Source organism: Anser brachyrhynchus, assembly GCF_964034855.1.
Source record: "Anser brachyrhynchus genome assembly, chromosome: 1".
Classification (NCBI taxonomy): Eukaryota; Metazoa; Chordata; class Aves; order Anseriformes; family Anatidae; genus Anser; species Anser brachyrhynchus.
In genome coordinates this window covers 114,541,850-114,559,971 of record NC_137694.1, presented here as the reverse complement: position 1 = coordinate 114,559,971, position 18,122 = coordinate 114,541,850, and the positions used below count along the sequence as shown (strand labels likewise).

The following is an 18,122-nucleotide window of genomic DNA, read 5'->3' as shown; positions in this document are numbered from 1 at the left end:
ATAGAAGATACGAGCAATCAGAAGTAAGCAGAACGTTCTTTACAGCTGATAACTGGAATTATCTTATATCATATTTCTATGGCATCCTGTTTCATTTTTACACGTCGTTATCGTATAAGCCAAACTCACTCCCTAATCTCCTTATCCAGCCGGAGCCATCAGCTACGCCTGTGAAACCTCCACGAAGCCTTTCTCAAGCAATTGCTCAAGGGACCAGCACAAACGCGATTGCTTGTCAGAGGAGGCTGTGAAAGGTCACGCTGCGTTTCACCAGCGACACACGCAAGAGTCTGTTCCCTGAGACCAAAGATGTCCTGTCCTCTCAGCTGACCTCATGGACAGGTTCAAGCAGAGGAACAGTCCTAGGCAACTGCCTTCACGTGGCAAGAAGCAAAGGCCCATGCCATGCCAGAATACTCAAGCAAATTACTTAATTCTTGGTCGTTCTAGGGCAGGACTTGCAAGGACAGTTTCATCCTCAAGCCATCCTTCAACGGCATTTATGAATGTCCTTCAGATAAAATAAAAGGAAAGATGCATATAAATATAGATGGAAAATGCATGATACTAAATCCAGAAGTGAACACAGTGACTGTATGATCTGATTTAGCAAAAGAAAAGCCACAGACTCTAATGCAATACTTTCTCCAGCAGGCCCAGATTTTCTCTTTGGGCTATAGTGCATTATTGTCAAACGTACACCCAGGCTTGCTGAAATAATTCCTCTTCTCAGTCCACAAAATCCACACATTGGGCCAGGGATTACAGGCCTTCCAAGACCAAGAGCCGAGCAAAATAAAATGTGACACCTTAATGTGAGAGCACTTACTCTAAAAAATGCTTAATTCAGTATTGTTTTCATGAATTTGTTAGCAGTTACATGGCAAGTGCACCACACAATCCTAAACACAGCTGACCTTTACAAAAATACATCGTTTGATTTTGGCCAGGGATTCCCAGTGTGTTATAGTTCTGATTATTTTTTTTAGATGCAGTGGCTTTCTTACTTTTATATGAGAAAAATATGACTCGTTAGCCTGAATGTAAGCATTCATTCTGATTTGATCCCAAGGATCAGGGAGGGACTCAACACAGCACAGTTACCTGATGTGGAGGTCATGCCTCTCTGTGGGGCACAGCCCCATCAGCACTATTTTTTCTGCCTCCCCACACCAGACTATTCTCCCTTCTCCAGGGTTTTCCCTCCATAACACAACCTCTAGCCTTCAGACCTCTCTCCCCAGCCTCCCAAAGGCTCACAGGTCCTTGCTCAGCAGAAATGAGCATAACTCCTCTGCCTTGGCCAAAGGGGGCCATATCAGCGCAGAATCTAAGCCATTGTTCCCAGAGTCTTTGCTCCTATTTCCTTTTTCCTTATGGCCTCCAGCTTCAAGTGGCAGGGTAATTTGTCAGGGGAACAGTTGATTCAACAGCTGTTCTGGTTCATTGTTGTGCACATAAGCCTCAAATCTGTGGTTTTTATTCAGACCCATGGCAAAAGCAGGTGTAGGGACCTCCAATCTGATGGGACTTTTTGCCCTAGCTGTATTTTCTCAAGCATTTATTATCCGCTTCTCACCTAACAATGCAAAACAAATCTGGGAAAAGAGTGCAAACAATAATCTCATACCAAGTTTGCACCTGCAGGCCAGATCCCTTCTCCAGGCTGCTTGAGCCAAGCTCTCCCCACAGGTGCCTCTGCAGCTCCACTCCCAGAAGTTCAGTTCCCTGACCCTGAGCTGCATGCAGAGAGCAGAAAAATAAAGTATAAAATCCTTCCCATTTTTATACCATTTTCCACCTTAATATGCAAGAGTTGTGGTGCAGCAATGGCATACTCATTGGTTAGCCACCCTCTACATGCCAGGGATCCACAGAGATTTACCTTCAGGCAGCCCGTGGCAGGGTTTACACCTAAAATGAGCTGCCTGCTCTGCCTTGATTTATTTTCTCTCCCCCCTAAAAAAAAGTAAGATCTCTCACCTTAGCAGCAATAGTCCAATAGACAGTCCATCCATATCCTGACATTGAGAAAAGGATTGCAGCAGAATGAAAAATGTAAGTTGAACAAAAGTAAGCAGACAAGAAACATACTGCTTCATGCTAATCAAAGTTTCCAGTGGTGATGACAAGCTCACTGCAGAACATGGGCAATAACAAAAGGACCTTCTTCCTTTACAGCAGATTATTTAATTCATATGTGCAAAAATATTTAATTTAATAATATTATTAAATATAATAATAGTTATATATTATTAGTCAATAGCACCTTTTCTTTTGGATTTCTTTCTCCTGATCTCTGTTCATAGAAATCACCGACATGCAGAAATTGCCAGCCCCCTTGAAGCTATGCCCAGGCACAAAGAATGTCAAATAGCCAAGCCGAGCTTGCTGGGGCTCAGGGGGACAAGCAGGAGTAGTGGCAGCCTTCAGATGAGATTTGCTGTGTTCTCTGACACAAAGAAAAACTTCTGCAGGTAATTTCAGGTCCTGTGCCACAGAACTTGCTTCAATAGGGTCTGTTCCTAGATGTTCATTTTAGAAACCAAACTTCTAGAAGTGTTGCTGTGAAAGGACACTTGGACACCAGCTGCTGAGCACCAAGGGTTGGCGTGGCAAACACAACACTTTCCTTCTCACCTGTTCCCTGAGCACCCACTAGTACAACTACCCAGGGGACAGCAGGGGTAGGTAGATACTTGGTCTGACTGCTGGAGCAGATCTTCTGATTTTAGATGAGGATATTTTTCCTCTTTCTCACTGTGTCTGTACAGAGCACCCTTCATCTCAAGGACAGGCTGTCCCAGCTCAGATTTCTGTCCTATTTTCTTCCTGTTTCCCATGTACCTCCAGGGGAATATGACTACATCTGCCATGGCTATGTGGGGCAGCTCATTTCCCCGGAGATCCTCCTGGCTAGGCTTGGGTGGGAGTAGAGCTAACAGCAATGTCTCTGTTGGTGGCAGTGCTGTCTGTCATTAACAGCAGCAGGAGTGGGATGTCACCCTCCGATTTGGATTCACCAGGGTCAAAGACAAGGGCATCACCTTATCTTACAGTTGCCACACCTGCAAGGGAGCTGGTCTGATCTGAAGAAAGGCGTTATATGGTGAAAACTGATACCTCATGATCAGATGGTATAAAGGAACAAACAGAACTACCTTGCCATGGTGTGCATTGCACACTTTGCAGCACAGCCCCTGGATGCCACAGCAAAACTGCATTAACAGCAGTGGCAAGTGCTGGGCAAGTTAAAAGGCAGTAAATCCACCCAATAACTGCTCACAGGGACCAGCAGCCACGCACAAACCCCAGACCTGCTGCCCAGCTCTCCCCCTAAAACAGCCAGGACCCGAGGCACTGAGAGATCTTGCTTCCTTTCTCCACCTCCAAGCAACTTCCCTCTTCCCTCTCAAGATTCCTTCAATGAGAACTCATAGGTGATGCATTACCCTGCCTCCTCTTTATTTTTCCTCTTTAGTTATCCACAGGAGCAGTTGGCACTTTGGGGAACCTGCAGAGGACTAAGCAGTCCGTGAAAATTTAAAAAAGGGATAAAAGGGATGTTGTAACCTGGCTGTGGTTTTATTGGATTTGTTTGTTGTTTTATAACATGTTACAGTCTCCATTCAACAAAGCAAGCAAGCACACACCTACAGTAGGGACCAGACCAGTGTGCACCAGTCGGTACCTTACTGCACAAGTGCATACTCACTGCCTCTTCTGAGGAAACATTAAACCCTGTGGTAGGCTGTTCAGTCTGACACGTTTTATCTGGAGATCTTCAGAGGAGGGAGAAGAGGAAATGAGCAATTACAGCGGCTGGGACAACATGGGGACAACCTGTCAAACTGCCTGGTCTTCTGCCATTGTGTGTGCCCTCACCCTGGGTGCCTCACTAAATCATGGCCCTACACAAACACTCCTCCTTTGTTGACACCTCCTTCTTCCATTTTGGGGACATTATGGACAGAGCTTGGATGGTTGCTCCCAGCTTGGTTTAGAAGTGTCCAACTCTAGGTCAATATCCAAGAAGCTCACCATAGCAATGGTCCAGAAATAAAGCCCTGACTGCTGGTAAGGCAGCAGAAATGGTAACCACATCACCACGGCTACATCTCTCCTACTGGCCGCATTCACAGGGCAGAAAAACTGATTTATGTCCCCTTGCTGTAAGCCCCCTCCTCTTCCATGCAACCTGGTGGTTGGGTGCAATCAGGAGTGAAGCATGGGAGAAAAAAAGGTCTTTGTGAACTTTCATGGGCATTATCAGCATTCTCCAGAGGTGGTGCTGCTCTTCAGCATCCTGCTGTACTTGGGTTTCCTCCTCTAGCTCTTCTCCTGTGGGAAGGACACTGCTGTCTTCTGGTGTCACTGACAGCCAGCAGTCACCACCGCGGGCTGGCTCGGGTTGTCCCAGGGTGATGTTGTCCCAGCAAGAGCGCCTTAGTGTGTAGACCGTGGTGGAAACAGGATGTGAAGCACAGGATGGGAGTGGCAATTGCTTTTATTGCTGTCCTGAAGGTGATACTACTCAAATCATATTACCATGTGTTTTGGATGGGAGCCAAAAACGTGAACATTGGACCACAATAAACGTGGATCTTTTTGCTTCCCAGGCACAATTATAGGGCAATAGCTAGAATTTTACTGCCAGTAGGTGAGTCACAAGTGGCAAAACCTAGATGTGGTTCTGAGACAACCGGCTCCTGAAGTGGTTACAACTGCACAGAGACCGCATGTGAAGTGAGTCAAGTGATGAAGTGCAGATAGGTCAGCAGTGCTTTGCAACATCGTTGTCTGAAGCACGCTCCGCTGTCGGAGGACGGGCCGCCGCGGCCCTGGCTGCGATGGCTGCCTCCCAGGGATGTGTGGTGCTCAGGCAGCATTAGAAAATTAAATCTGCTGGCAGAGAAAGGGTCTGAGAAAAGTGAGGGATCCACAAAAGGTGTGGAGGCCTGCTGTGTTGGAGTGTGGAGAAAGCTAAACGCTTAGAACAATCAGACAATAAATGTTGGAAAAGCTAAAATAAATAAATAAATAAAAGGAAGAAAGTGAAGAAACAAAGGAGAATCTAAACTTATCTGCCTGAGACTTTCATCAGAATCACTCATTAAAAATATGTCTAATAACATTGTTTTTGCAGTCTGACTCACTGCATATCTCACAGACAGCAGAAGGCCCTTTCTTTCTCCTGATGTGTTCACTGTGCAGACAGCTATTCAGGGTTTGTTCCTGTTTCTGAGGAGGAACATCTAAAGATGCTGTAGGAAAAAAAAAAAAGAAAAAAGAAAAAAGAAAAAGAAAAAAAAACAGTTTTAAAAGAGCGAAACGTGCAACTGGGCACAAAGCAGAAACTCCTGAGCACACATGCCAGCACCATGCTGCTTTCCCTTAGCCCCTGTGTATGAGCAGGGCTGCAACAGTGCTTTGCATCAACACTCAAGGGTTCAGACAAGCTTTTTCTCACACCTACACTTGGGCATGGAGAGAGAGAAACAGGTCACCGGAGAGCCAGGACTAGCCCAAGGCCTATTGCTGCAACAGCAGAATGAAAGCTCTGGCTCATCCTCAGCAGCAGAGGCTTGGGCAATGCAATTCGTGACATGCTGTGACCTGTGCGAGAGGCTCAGTGTGCTGCCTTGTGCTGGGGCCATTACCTGCAGCCCTCACCCTCAGTGCTGTGCCTGCTGAAGGGCCTGGAAGGCCCCTGCTCAGCACCAGCCAGGAGGCCTTGGCCATCACCAAGAGGAAGCTGGGAGGAGGACACAGCAGATGGTAGCCCTGCCTAAGCAGGGTCCTTGGAAGGGTTTTTCTTCATAAAGTAGCTCTGTCCTCTAACAAGTCCTCCTCATCCTCTGGCCAGTAGTAAACCCAAGGAGGGCTGATGAGGAAGACACGCGCCTAGGCCTCCCAGTCTTGGGGATAGTTCATTCCTAGAGCAAATACCTGCCAGGGCATGACCCAGATTTTTTTTGAGGAAGTCACAGGGCTTGCATGCAAGGCACCACATGCGGTTGAGGTCCTCAGTACCCCACTGTCCTCGATGACCGGTGTGGTCTGTCTGCAGGACTCAGCCACGTGAGGAAGGCTCCGTTACTCATCTTAGATCCAGACATTCCTTCATCCCACTTCCTCCGAGGCAGGCAGGTCACTCTGGCTCAACAGGCAATGTTGCTTGAAGACATGATCCACTTTATTTCCCCAACGGGGATGTGAGCATGGAAAACAAGCTCGCACATTGCAGAGGAAAGTGTGCATGGGAAATGCTTTGAGTCTGAAGCTCGTTTGGGCTCGTCTAGGTGCTTCAATAGCATGCTGAATCTTTCATTCCTGACTTGTTCCCACCCATTGGATTTTAAAGACATGTCTGCCTGTCTTGGTAATGTGCTTCCAGGTGTCCGTGGCTCCTGGAAGCAGAGAGCACAGAGACTGACTGGTTCAATTTCCACCAGCCCCTGAATCCCCCTCCAGGGTTTTGATTCTCACTGTAGAGTTGGTGACACTAAAATTCAAGAACAGTGCAAAAATATGATTAAAATATCTTTGCTAATTTGTATTGTTTCCTTATATTGTCTTTAAAGAAAAATGAAACTTCAGTAATTAAATTGGGCCCATGTGAACCTAATGAGGTTCAAAAAGGCCAAGTGCAAGGTGCTGCACCTGGGTCAGAGCAATCCCAGACATGAGCACAGACTGGGAGAGGAACTAATTGAGAACAGCCCTGCAGAGAAGGACTTGGGGGTTCTGGTGGATGAAAAGCTCAACATGAGCCAGCAGTGCATGCTTGCAGCCCAGAAGGCCAGCTGCGTCCTGGGCTGCATCAACAGAGGGGTGACCAGCAGGGCAAGGGAGGTGATTGTCACCCTCTGCTAAGCTCTCGTGAGACTCTACCTGGAGTGCTGCGTCCAGGTCTGGAGGCCCCAGCACAAGGAGAATGTGGACCTATTAGAGTGGGTCCAGAGGAGGGCCATGAGGATGGTCAGAGATGATCAGAGGAGCACCTCTCCTGTGAAGACAGGCTGAGAGATGTGGGGCTCTTCAGCCTGGAGAAGAGAAGGCTCAAGGGTGACCTTATTGTACCTTTTCAATACTTGAAGGGGGCTTATAAAAAAGATGGAGAGCAACTTTTGGCTCAGCCAGACAATGACAGGACAAGGGGAATGGCTTTAAACTAAAAGAGAGGAGGTATAGATTATATGTTAGGAGGAAATTCTTCACTCAGAGGGTGGTGAGGCCCTCACACAGGTTGCCCAGAGAGGCTGTGGATGCCCCATCCCTGCAGGTGTTCAAGGCCAGGTTGCACAAGGTCCTGGACAACCTGATCTAGTGGGTGCCATCCCTGCCTATGGCAGGGTGGGTAGGACTGGATGGACTTTAATGTCTCTTGCACCCCAAGCCATTCTATGATTCTATCATTCTATGATAGTAAGAGGATCAGATCCTCAGCTGATATGCTTTGGCCTACCTCCTATAAAGATGACGGAAATATCCCATCTTATTCGAGGGTCCATATACCTTCACTGAAAGACTGTCAGAATTAGTTCTTCAAGCCCTTTTGCTGTGTTTCTGCTCCAAACCCATTCCCTCCTCCTTCATACCTTTCAAAAGGAAAGGTGCTGCCTGGCCCCAGCACAGACTTCTACGGCTGTGGGTGGAGGAAGGAGGTTGTCACCATTAGGCAGGTGCTGAGTGCTTGTTCCTGCTCAAGGGACAGGGCTGTGGCTGCCCATCTTTTGCCATCCACACCACAACGGGATCCAGCACTCCCACAACTTCCGTCCTCCCCCTTACCTAAACATTTAGGCTACCCCAGCCCCTTCATTATCTTTATAGCGAATTGTATCTGAATGCTTCCTCCAGGTGACGTGGGATCATTGCAGTCCTGCTTTGGGAAGGACAAGAAGAGATCCCACATCCTTTTGCCCTGGTATGACTGATGGGGGAGTCCAACTTACAGCACTTTTACTGTTGTCACATCAGAGGCTGATACTAATCACAGTCATTAGAAAGCAAGACCTTCTTGAGGGCAAGTTGTGCTGAGAGATGGACCCATCAGCCTTTGGGGCTACCTGTCTCTCCCCATTGAGCAAGGAAGCTCCAGACAGAGTCCCAGGCAGTGAAGCAAACCCCAAACAGCAAACTTTGCTGTATGCTTGAGGCTGTCCCACTCATGATCCCACTTTGTTCAGGGCATCAGATGGACTTAATCGCCAATGGGACTACTATCAGTGTTTATATTTATACGTTTGCATTTGATTTTGTTTTCAAGAAAAAGGGGCCATCAAATCTAGGGAAGAGGAAAGAAAGGAGACTTTTGCTTCACCATGCTCTAGCTAGAGGCTGGGACACAGCCAGCCTGTGTCTCTGGCTCAGCCTGGTGCAAGGCAATACAGACAGGCCAGTGGGTGTTTTGTGCTCTCCACAAGCTTTTGTCTCATGGATGGCTCGTGGCTTTAGACCGGCAATGCTCTCTGTACCACGTTTTGCTCCTGGAGATGGCAGTTAGCTGTGCAACATCCCTGCAGTCTGGCAGCAGAGCAGGTTATGCATGGATGGGGGGAAGCACATGAGGGACCTTCCCCAAACTCTCTTTCTCCATCCGCTTTGCTACCTGGGAGCCCTCAGATCTGCTTTTCTCCAACCAGTAGCTCTCTGCTTCTGATTTTCTTCCTATTTGTGGCTCTGCATTTGTTAGCCAGAAGTGCAGCTCAACTAATGAGCTGCTGATGCTTTCAAAGCAGTGTGCGTTATCCAGTGAAAATTAAACTTGGAAGAAAAAAAAAAAAAAAAGAGTAGTTTGAACTGAGTCCCAGAGCAAGATTTATGATTCTGTCTGACTGCAATTTAATAGCAATAGCTGCTGCTGCTTGCAGACATACCCTGCTGTCATGGGGCCCTGGTTACCCTCAACTTAACAGTCCTGCTCCCTCCTGTCTTTTGGCATGGAAGGAAACCAAGCCCACATTAACATGAGCTTTCCTCTTCCCTGAGGTGCCTTCAGTTTTGTTCTTGTTGCACAAAGCAACCCCAGGGCAGCAGTCATTTGCGACTCCCATCACAAAGCTTGAGTTAAATCTGAAGTGTTGCAAGCCGTGGCTGGTGTTATATGTTGATCCTAAAAAGAGACTTAATTGTGAAGGGGTGTAATGTGTGCTGTTTTGCCATGTGGAGGGTGTATGAATGGAATAAAACACCCATGCCCAGCTGGCAGAACAGGATATAAGACATTGTGGCAGGAGGACGCAAGATGGAAGATAACAAGGTTGCTTCATCTGACATCCTCTTTCCTATTCCCATCTACTTTCTTTCCCCATCCTTTCACCAGAAGGGTAGAGCAGGAAGAACAGGGCTGTAGGTGTGCACTACGAGCAGACATAACTGCCTAGCCTCTTCCCTCTGTCACGATGAGGTGGCATCAGGCAAAGGCATCGGGGGGGAACAGGGACACAGACACTTTCTTTCCCACTTCTGAGACCTGTTGGCTTTTCAAATGACAGATCTTGGACAAATAACCAAAAATCACCCCAGGCTAACATCTTCTCTTACACGGGCTCTGTCCAGCAGCAAGCACCTGCCTGGAACAGCCTTCATGCTTTATTTTGCCCAGTATTGAGGCAACTGAGTCCTGGTCAATGTTATCCCCATCCCCTACAAGATGAGGGAACACAAATGACCCCTTGCCTGGAGCCCCCATGTCCTACAAGCCTCATATGCCCATAGTATCCTGTTACCATATTATTTTGGCGACACTCCCTCATGCATAATGTGCCCGTGATTACTTGCTAGAGGCGAGAAGCCACTCCTCTCCTATGCTCCTTAAATAGTTAAATGCTTTGGTCAGCTGGGCGCAAGCCCGACAGCTGAACGAGGTGCTGCTCCCAAGACACAGCCAAGTCTGCATGTAAGTAAGCTGTTCGAGCAGGTACATTTCATAGCTCTTGGTATGTCTTCCTCTATGTAGTGATAAGTAGGCATTGTTTTAAATTTTCATTTCAATTTTTCCAGTATTTTGGATACATCTACTGGATCGTTCTTTTTCACAGGTGCTGTCCTCTGAAAAGCAGCTCTGCTTATCACTCAAGCTGCCAGTTGTTTTTTGAAAATTACCTGGTTATGGCATTATACATGTAGTTCTGTGGGTGTTTTTATAGCTTAGTGAGTGTGTGTGTAGGGAGAGAAGTATGTGGACACACATCTGTGCATGTGCATTTTTGTTCATGGACTTATGCCTACTTAGGAGACAGATGATAGTGCGTATTTATGGTTGGGGTGTGTGGAACACCACTTTGGACATATACAGAAAACAGTTGAAATGGGAAAAAAACAGCAACAACAATGACAAAAAACAGTCTTTAGGCTATGGAAAAGTGGAGAGGGGAATGCGTAGAAAGGGGATGAGTCCCGTCATGGAAAGAAGGGTTGATTTCTAACCTATGCACCCAACACAAGTGTGGGGAAGAGGTAACTATACAGACGGCTGAAGTCTTGAGGCATGCTGATGTGTGGGGGACGTGAGGGTACATGTGTCCATAGACCTGCGACACACAGCCTTATTTATACAAAACCACCTGAGACCTCTTTCCTCTCTTCTAGAGGCCTGGTGTGGCACAACCGCAGTCACTAATCCTTCTCTAGTTGCCACCAAAGACCTTACCCTAGGCTTCTTTCTCACTTTTGGGTGAACTCAGGTTCTGCCTTTCCATGATGTTGCACTCGCGCTTGGCCCCCACTACCTGCCGGTTAAAAATTCCCACTGTATTGCTGCCTGGCCTAAGGGGAACGTGGTGGCTGTTCAAGTTAACAAGTGATAATCTGCCCTTTCAGCTTGTTATGTCATTTGCCTCAAGCCTTTCATTATTGTTTTCTGAGGATTGGTACCCACAGCGTTGTTTTTTTCTGATGTATTTTGTACAGAAAAGCATTAAAAATTCATAAATGCATCCTCCCCTCCTAATTTTTTGTATGAGCAAGATTTTACTATGATGAGGAGGCACGTGGCTCAGCGATACCCATGCCTGCAGACCCTTTAAGAGCCAGTCCAATGATGTTTAGCTAGTTGCACTTTTTTAGAGCACAAAGCACTGTATCCTTTCAAAAGCAGTGTCTGAGGAATTGTGTGGAAAAACACTGTGGTTTTATATTAAATTTTTGAAACTCAGCAATGTGCATGCATCACAAAAGGATCAGCCCTGCTCCTGTAGTGGCAGGAGTCATGGGAGCCTGCGCCAAGAGACCAGGAGGGCAGTGCAAGGCTGTGGTTCCCAACCTGAGGTCATCTTCCAGAAGGTGAGAGCGAAGGTCCATCCAGCCTGTCCTTCCCCTTCATGCAGCCAGTTAGGAAGTTTGCCTGTGAAAAAGAATAAGGGCAAATGGTATAACCCTGAACTTTGCTCCTCTCCAGGTACTGCAGCTCATCATGGCATTAGCCACAGAACCGATATGTGGGGTGTGGGAGCAACAAAGAAAATCTTATCAGAAAGTCAATCTACTTTCAGTAAATATTTTTTTTCAGAGTAAAAATAGCTACTGTTGAGGCATATATCACTTTTCTTCACATTGTGTCCCCATGCCCCCTCTGGAAGGGGAACACCAGGGCACATTCCACTCCTGCACAGCATCGTGATCACCAATTTCTACTGCAGGCAAGCAGATGTAGCCAGACACACTTTTTAATCTATGGGGAGTTTTCTTGCATCTGTCTTGGAATCTGGAGTGAATTTTGCCTTCTGTTTTTCTGTGCAGACCGAAAAATCTTGATTAGCTAAGGGCTGTACTCTACATGAACCATGTGGTCCCAAACACCCACTTTTGTTGCAGTTCCTGATGTTCCCCGGGCACATCTCCAGTTCCTGTACTGTGGTTGTAAATCTCTGTGTGTGTCTCTGCGAATGGGTCCCGCATAAACTCTGTGCTCAACTGATGTAACCGCTTGCAGTGGTGATCTGGCTATTAATAGATGCCAGGCACACCAGTCACCACCCAGCCAGCAGAGTAAACACCTTCATTAGAAGATAATAGTTGCAAGAAGGAGGAAACCTAACCAGGAATAGCTAGCCTTAATTATCCAGGATGTTCAGGCAATTTCAGACACCGGATCAGTGGTTCAGCACTCAGGTGACCGGTTCATCCTAGCTGGACAGAGAGGAAATGCCTGCCTTCCCTGAGTCAGGAGCAGGGAGCTCATCCAGGTGCGAGCACAAGCAGAAAAGATCCATCACCACCAGTGCCTGCTCTGGAGAGAGAAGGGAGGGAGGCTGCCAGATGGGGATGATGGGTGCCCTGACCCAGGCCATGAGCTTTTCCAAGGGTTACGCTCGTTTTAATCCTACCAGATATCTCTTGGGTGACCGACAGGCAGAGTTGCTCTGAGGGAGCTTGCTCTAGTGTCCATCAGAAAATATTATTCCTAATTAGCTCTTAAACAGTTTATTGAAAAGATTTATGGGAGCGGCCAAATCTTCAGGTGTTCTAAATTCCCAGAGCTCTTTACTGCAATACGTGGGGTTGCATCCTCAGTTTGTACAGAGCCTTTCCAACAGGAGAGCTCCCCAGGTTAACCAGTGCTAGCTGCAAAGCAATGAAAACAGCAACACGGAGAGTGAATGGCTTTAAATTAGTGGAAGTTACACATTCAGGATAAAACTCTTTGCTTCTATTTACAGCTGGGCAAGGCCTTACGGGCAGATTTACACAAAGCTTTTCTAAGATTAACACATACTTCCCGAAGAAGGGGATTTCAGAGAACCAAAAATTACCCATAAATTTGTATCAAATTTGGAATATTCTTGCTGCCAAAAGTAAAAGCTTACTATTTGGATGTGGAATTGGGAGAAGGAGTCAAAACTTTTTTATCTTGAGGTTTTTGAAAATAGAATGACTTCGTGGTTTGCTTAGAGGCAATGTGTTAAGTTTTTCTTGTGCTAAAAATGACTTTAAAAAAAGCTCATAAAGAAAAAGAAGATGACCTCACAAAATGTAATTTGGCAGTAAATTGTTTCTCTCTCGTTTCCTTCTCAGCAAGATAACAAACTTACATAAATTTGGATTTATTTAGTTCCTCCTGACAGCTCTTTCTCAGTTCAGCATGTTTTACTGGGGGTGATTTAGAGCTAGCAGCCCTTCCACTCAGGAGCCGGAGCTTAACATGAATACTGCCCTCCTCTCACCTCGGTGGTGTTGTTGTTTGCATTGTGGTGGTACCTCGGAGTGAGCCGTCCTGTTTCCTTTGGGATAGTCACTGGAATCGTCAGTGTTAGGTGTTGCCGCATCCTGATTTGGATGCTACGTCACCAGCAAAACAAAGCCAGCATGCAGGAGTAGCATGTGCCCGTGCATGTGCGTGCATGTCTTTTTGTGCGGGTGGCAGCAGTGTTTAATTCTCTTGGTTCCTGCATTGGCTCCTGCTGGCTTTCACAGCAGCTCCATGCATGTAAGCCGTGCAGCTAGAGGACAGCCAAATGCAGATAGACACTGTTCCTCTCCTTTGCTGTGTAACTAAGGCCTGAGCTAGAAGATGTGAAGGACAGGAACGCGTTAGCCTGCTAAGTTGGTTCTTCTGCTCTGTTTTGTTTAGCTTTTGCAGCCAGAGTGGAACCAGAAGATGGCTTTCAGCAACCACACAAACAGCAGTTCAGCCATGCCAGAGTTACTCCACATGCTTGTGGAACAAAAGAAGACCCGTCGCTTCAATAATTACAGCAACCCGGCCTTAGAGATGCAAGAGGAGATAATGGCCTCTTTTTATATCCTCATCATCGTTGGCTTTTTCGGCTTTCTTCTGTTTGTCATGATGCTCAGCAACATCGTTTCCAGCAAGCCTGAAAATTACATTGACTATCTCTATTCTGGGAAGTTTAACCCTCAGAGAAGCAAGGTGGAGCTTCCAGGAAAGGAGAGCAAAGACACTTTTGTTATCATTAACAGCACTGCCTTACTGGAGCTGCAAAGGCACAATGGTAAATACAACACTGGGCCTGAGGCACCAAGCTCAGATGCAGTTCTGAGGAATGTATAAAAATGGTTTCTTTTTTTTATTATTAATATTCTGTTGTGCCTAAGGAGCTCAAACAGGGATAATTTTTTCATCCGTGAAAGCAAGAAAGGAGGAGCTGTGCCAGGAAAGGTGCAGACTGGTCTTGTGCAAGCTTTCCACATGAATGCTGTGAAGGTACCCAAGCGCAACGTGCAACCTGTGTTATTTCAGCCCTAGGCCTTTGGAGAAGAGGCTGGGAATCAAGTCCTTACTGGTCTATCTCCTTCATGGCTGCATTTATCATGTATTTTTATAACCTGCCTCTCGGGAGAATGGAAGCTCTTCCTTTTCATGCTGTTGCTTCAAGCAGGGCCAGTACGCTTCCAGCTGGGGCATCATTGTTGTGCCTGTTTGCTGTTATTAATTTTTGTTTGTTTATTTATCGGGGAGGAGGGGCTGGAGCTACGCATGAGCCCACTGGGAGTGTGCTCTGCAAGCAGAAGGAGCAGCAGCTGCCTCCACGTCCGCACTCCCCACCACGCCGGGCACCCAGAGGTGGTGACAGGCTGACCCACAGAAGACCCGTGAGACTTGAACTCGTGTGCTCGCTCCGCAGGCTTGGTCTGCAGCGGGTTTTGGACAGTGGTCGTGCATTTCTCAGCAGCTCTCTTCCTGCACGTTGGACCTTTACAAAAGCTCAGGACGACAACGAGGTGGTCCCAGACATCCTGATGTCTCTCCAGGGTCCGTCACAGGGCCTACCTGGCCACCATCAGGGCCTCCCAAGCCTCAGCAGACACACGAAGGAGTGGCTTACCCACCACACAGCTCAGGGTTGTTCATCCCATGTCCTGCAGAGCCCTGGCACACAGGGGTTCAGGACAGTAGCTATGGGGAGACAAACGTCAGCAGTGAGCTTCAGCTTTCTATTATTGGTCCATGCATTGGAAAAATCTCTGGAGTCTGCAAATCAAAACAATCAGAAACTGCTGGTGCAGGTACTCTGAGAACACGAAGACATATTGTAATAGCTGCAAAAATCCTATAAAACCCTATAAAATTTTGTGCCTGTGGGGTGGTGTTGCTGGTTCCACTCAGCTTCCTTTGTGTTGCTGCATTAGCTTTTTGCTATTGATAGGAAGAAAGCTCTCAGCAATTTAGTATCCTAAAAAACATTTCTTCCCTTTTCTCCTCTCTAATTTTTCTTAAACAGGGCGTTCCTGAACCTGTAGCTTCGTTTTGCTCTTTTTTAATGTATCGTTAGCTGCCATGATGTAGTGTTGTTATCATGGGTTTTGCCACTGTTTAGTCCAGGCCAATTGCCTGGAAATGATTTACTTCGTGTGGTCCATATCCTTAAAGGGATTTTCCACAGCCTGATCTCGTAAGACACGTTCCAAGGCTGATACTCCCAGCTGATAGCCAAGATGAAATCCACACTACTTTCTTGGCTTTCCACACTCCTTGCTTGAATTCCAGAGATTCAGCTTTCCAACACAGACATGTCCTTTTTTGGACAGGTGAATATTCCCCAGACACCATCTCCAACAGAGACCAATTAGGCAGTTCAGATAGTTTTGGACCCCATTACCTTTGGCTTCATCACTGCGTCTGGTTTAATAACTGCTTGGCTTGAGCCAGGATCCACTATTTATGCTCACTGCTCCTGACTGACTGCACTTGGTAGCCACGCTCCCATTATTGCAGCTCAGCTATTCAGATCTTAAAAAAAAAAAAAAAAAAAAAAAAAAAAAAAAGTGAGGTGTTTTGAAGGTGGAAAAAACATTTGCAGTTCCATTTGTTCCTTCTGCTCAGTGTGAGTATTTTCCACAAGAAGGCAAAAATTGCAGTCCATTTTGAAGAAGGATCAATTTCTGCCAGCACTGAGAAGAGACTTTAGCCTGTTTCCTTGCAGTGGTGACAATTCCTCCTGCTTTGTAGACTCATTTCATCAATTTTATAGATATTCAACAGTCCAGTCAAATCTCTTTTTCCATCACAAATGTTAGAAATAGGCTTCTGACATCCATCACCCCCATGAGGTTCTGTGCAGTGAAATTTCACCTCCTTTAGCAGTGGCTGCTGCTTTTCTTGTCACGTTGATGCAAGGGAACCACCAGGCTAGAGGGTGAACTCTGAAGCCCTGGGAAGTACTATTTGCCTCCCTGCAAACTCAGATTCTGAAAACCAAGTCATTGCTAATGTATGACAGAAATTTTGATCGATATCCCCTTCCATGTCTTCTTGGGGAGAGCCCATTCCTGCTCACACTGGTAATCAACTCTGGCTGTCTGGGTCTGGGGGTGAGGTGAGCCTTTCCACTCCCTTGCTTGCCATGCTCGAGTGTCTCTACACAGTGTACTGAGAGCTTGAATCAGATTTTAACCACTGGTAATGGACCCAATGTCTCCGTCCCCTTCCCAGACCCAGGCACACCCATCAGCTCTATGCCAGCCCCATACCAGGGTGAGATCAGAAGAGTGATCCTCTCCCTGTTCTCTGTGAAGAAAACCTCTCATCGAGGTATTTTTTACCAGGTTCCTTCCATCTGGGTGTCTGTGGGACCAGGAACTCGAAGTGCCACCTGAGCGCAGCTTCAAGCTCTGTGCTGGGGGAGCTTTTGCATCACCACTGACCTGGGCCATACTCATGAGGGAGGCAGTCTTCCCGAACATTTTTGGGCCGTGGTGGGTCAATAGGGATGGGGTGCTATCCCCTTGTTCTGGCTGAGCAGGGACAGCATATTTCCTTCTTTCTGGTGGTCCTGGAAGGTTTCTAAGTGCTACAAACAGTGTCCTGCCTTGCAGAGCTCCTCTGTTCTTCATCCAGGTGGTCAAGTGCCAGTTCACTTTGAAACACTTTTCCTTTTCTTTTCCCTTCCCCACTTCAAGGAGATGCAAATGTGTGTACATACAATTTCCACCATGAAATCTAAGAGCTTCTGCTCCTAAAGATGCCCCATTCGTACACATTCCAGGCAAAGGTGGCTGTGTATTTCTACTTAGCAATGTCTCCGATACCAACAACAGGAAAGCTGCTAAAGTCAGCTTTTGCAGAGAATCCCTAATGCTGGAAACCAAATTTCATCAGCTTTCACAAGGTGCATCACGGATCTTTGTGGGAAACCTCTGGCAGTTGTACTAATTCTGTTCTGAGAAGTTTGGCACTGTTACTTGAGATATGAGCTTAATTTATTTTCTGAAGTTTCCACTTTTTTTCTGTGTTTCCACCCTTAGGACATCTTTGATTTTGGCAAGTGCTTCTCTTATTGGTTCCATCATAGATTGAGAGCTAAAATTACACACTTTTGGAAATTCTATTTTGACACCAGAAATACTACTTTGGAGTGAGACTTCAGCTAGTGTTCAGGACTTCATCAGTCAGCTAGGAGGGAAAATGGATTATTTAAGTTGGGCATGGTATTTCTCAGAAAAAAATAATTTTATTTTTTCTCGTTCCATGTAAGACTGGAAAAAAAGCCACCACAGATTTCCTGTAGAATAATATTCTCAAGTATTGGTTTTGGGGAAAAAAATGAACTTACAGGACATTTTATATAGATAAATATAAAATGTTATATTTCAAAATTTTCAACTTAATTTAAGCTGCTATACTTAATACATCAGCAGAAACATCCACTGTTTGCCTAACATCATGCCTACTGTCTATGTGTATTTCATTATGTTCCATATTTCATTATGTTTTCATTTTGTATTTTAAAATAAAGAGTGTGTGATGATTTTTAGCTTGTGTAAACGTGGTGAGTGGTAACCTAACAACATAATTACTACTGAAATGGGTAATTGGTATGTACTGATAATTGGTATCCTAATTGCCTCATTAATAGGGACTTTGTTCATGGGTAATTGGTAAATTTGCCATTTAGCTAAGTGGTACACTGGAATTCCGTGAAGCATCAAAAAAACTCACTGAGGGGGGTCAGGCCTCACCGTCCTTCCTGGGCATCCCTGGGGAGTGCTCCACATGGCACTGAGCCCACCACCCATGCCCACAGGCACCCGGGGGGCAGTCACCCCTATCTGGTGCAGTGTGCTTGGGGTGTAAGGTGCAACGGCTATGCACAAGGAGGATGGTGGTCCCAACCACAACCTTCAGGGCACTGCCTTGCTGCCAGAGGCAGAGCTCG

General features: G+C 46.4%; 1 long non-coding RNA gene across 1 annotated transcript; it reads left to right on the top strand.

The window, feature by feature from the left end:
* The first annotated feature begins 9,847 nt into the window (after positions 1–9,847).
* LOC308178820 lies at positions 9,848–17,720 on the top strand. Its single transcript, XR_013939979.1, has 2 exons — positions 9,848–9,904; positions 13,577–17,720. It is a non-coding gene; the product is annotated as an uncharacterized lncRNA (long non-coding RNA).
* The last annotated feature ends 402 nt before the right edge of the window (positions 17,721–18,122 follow it).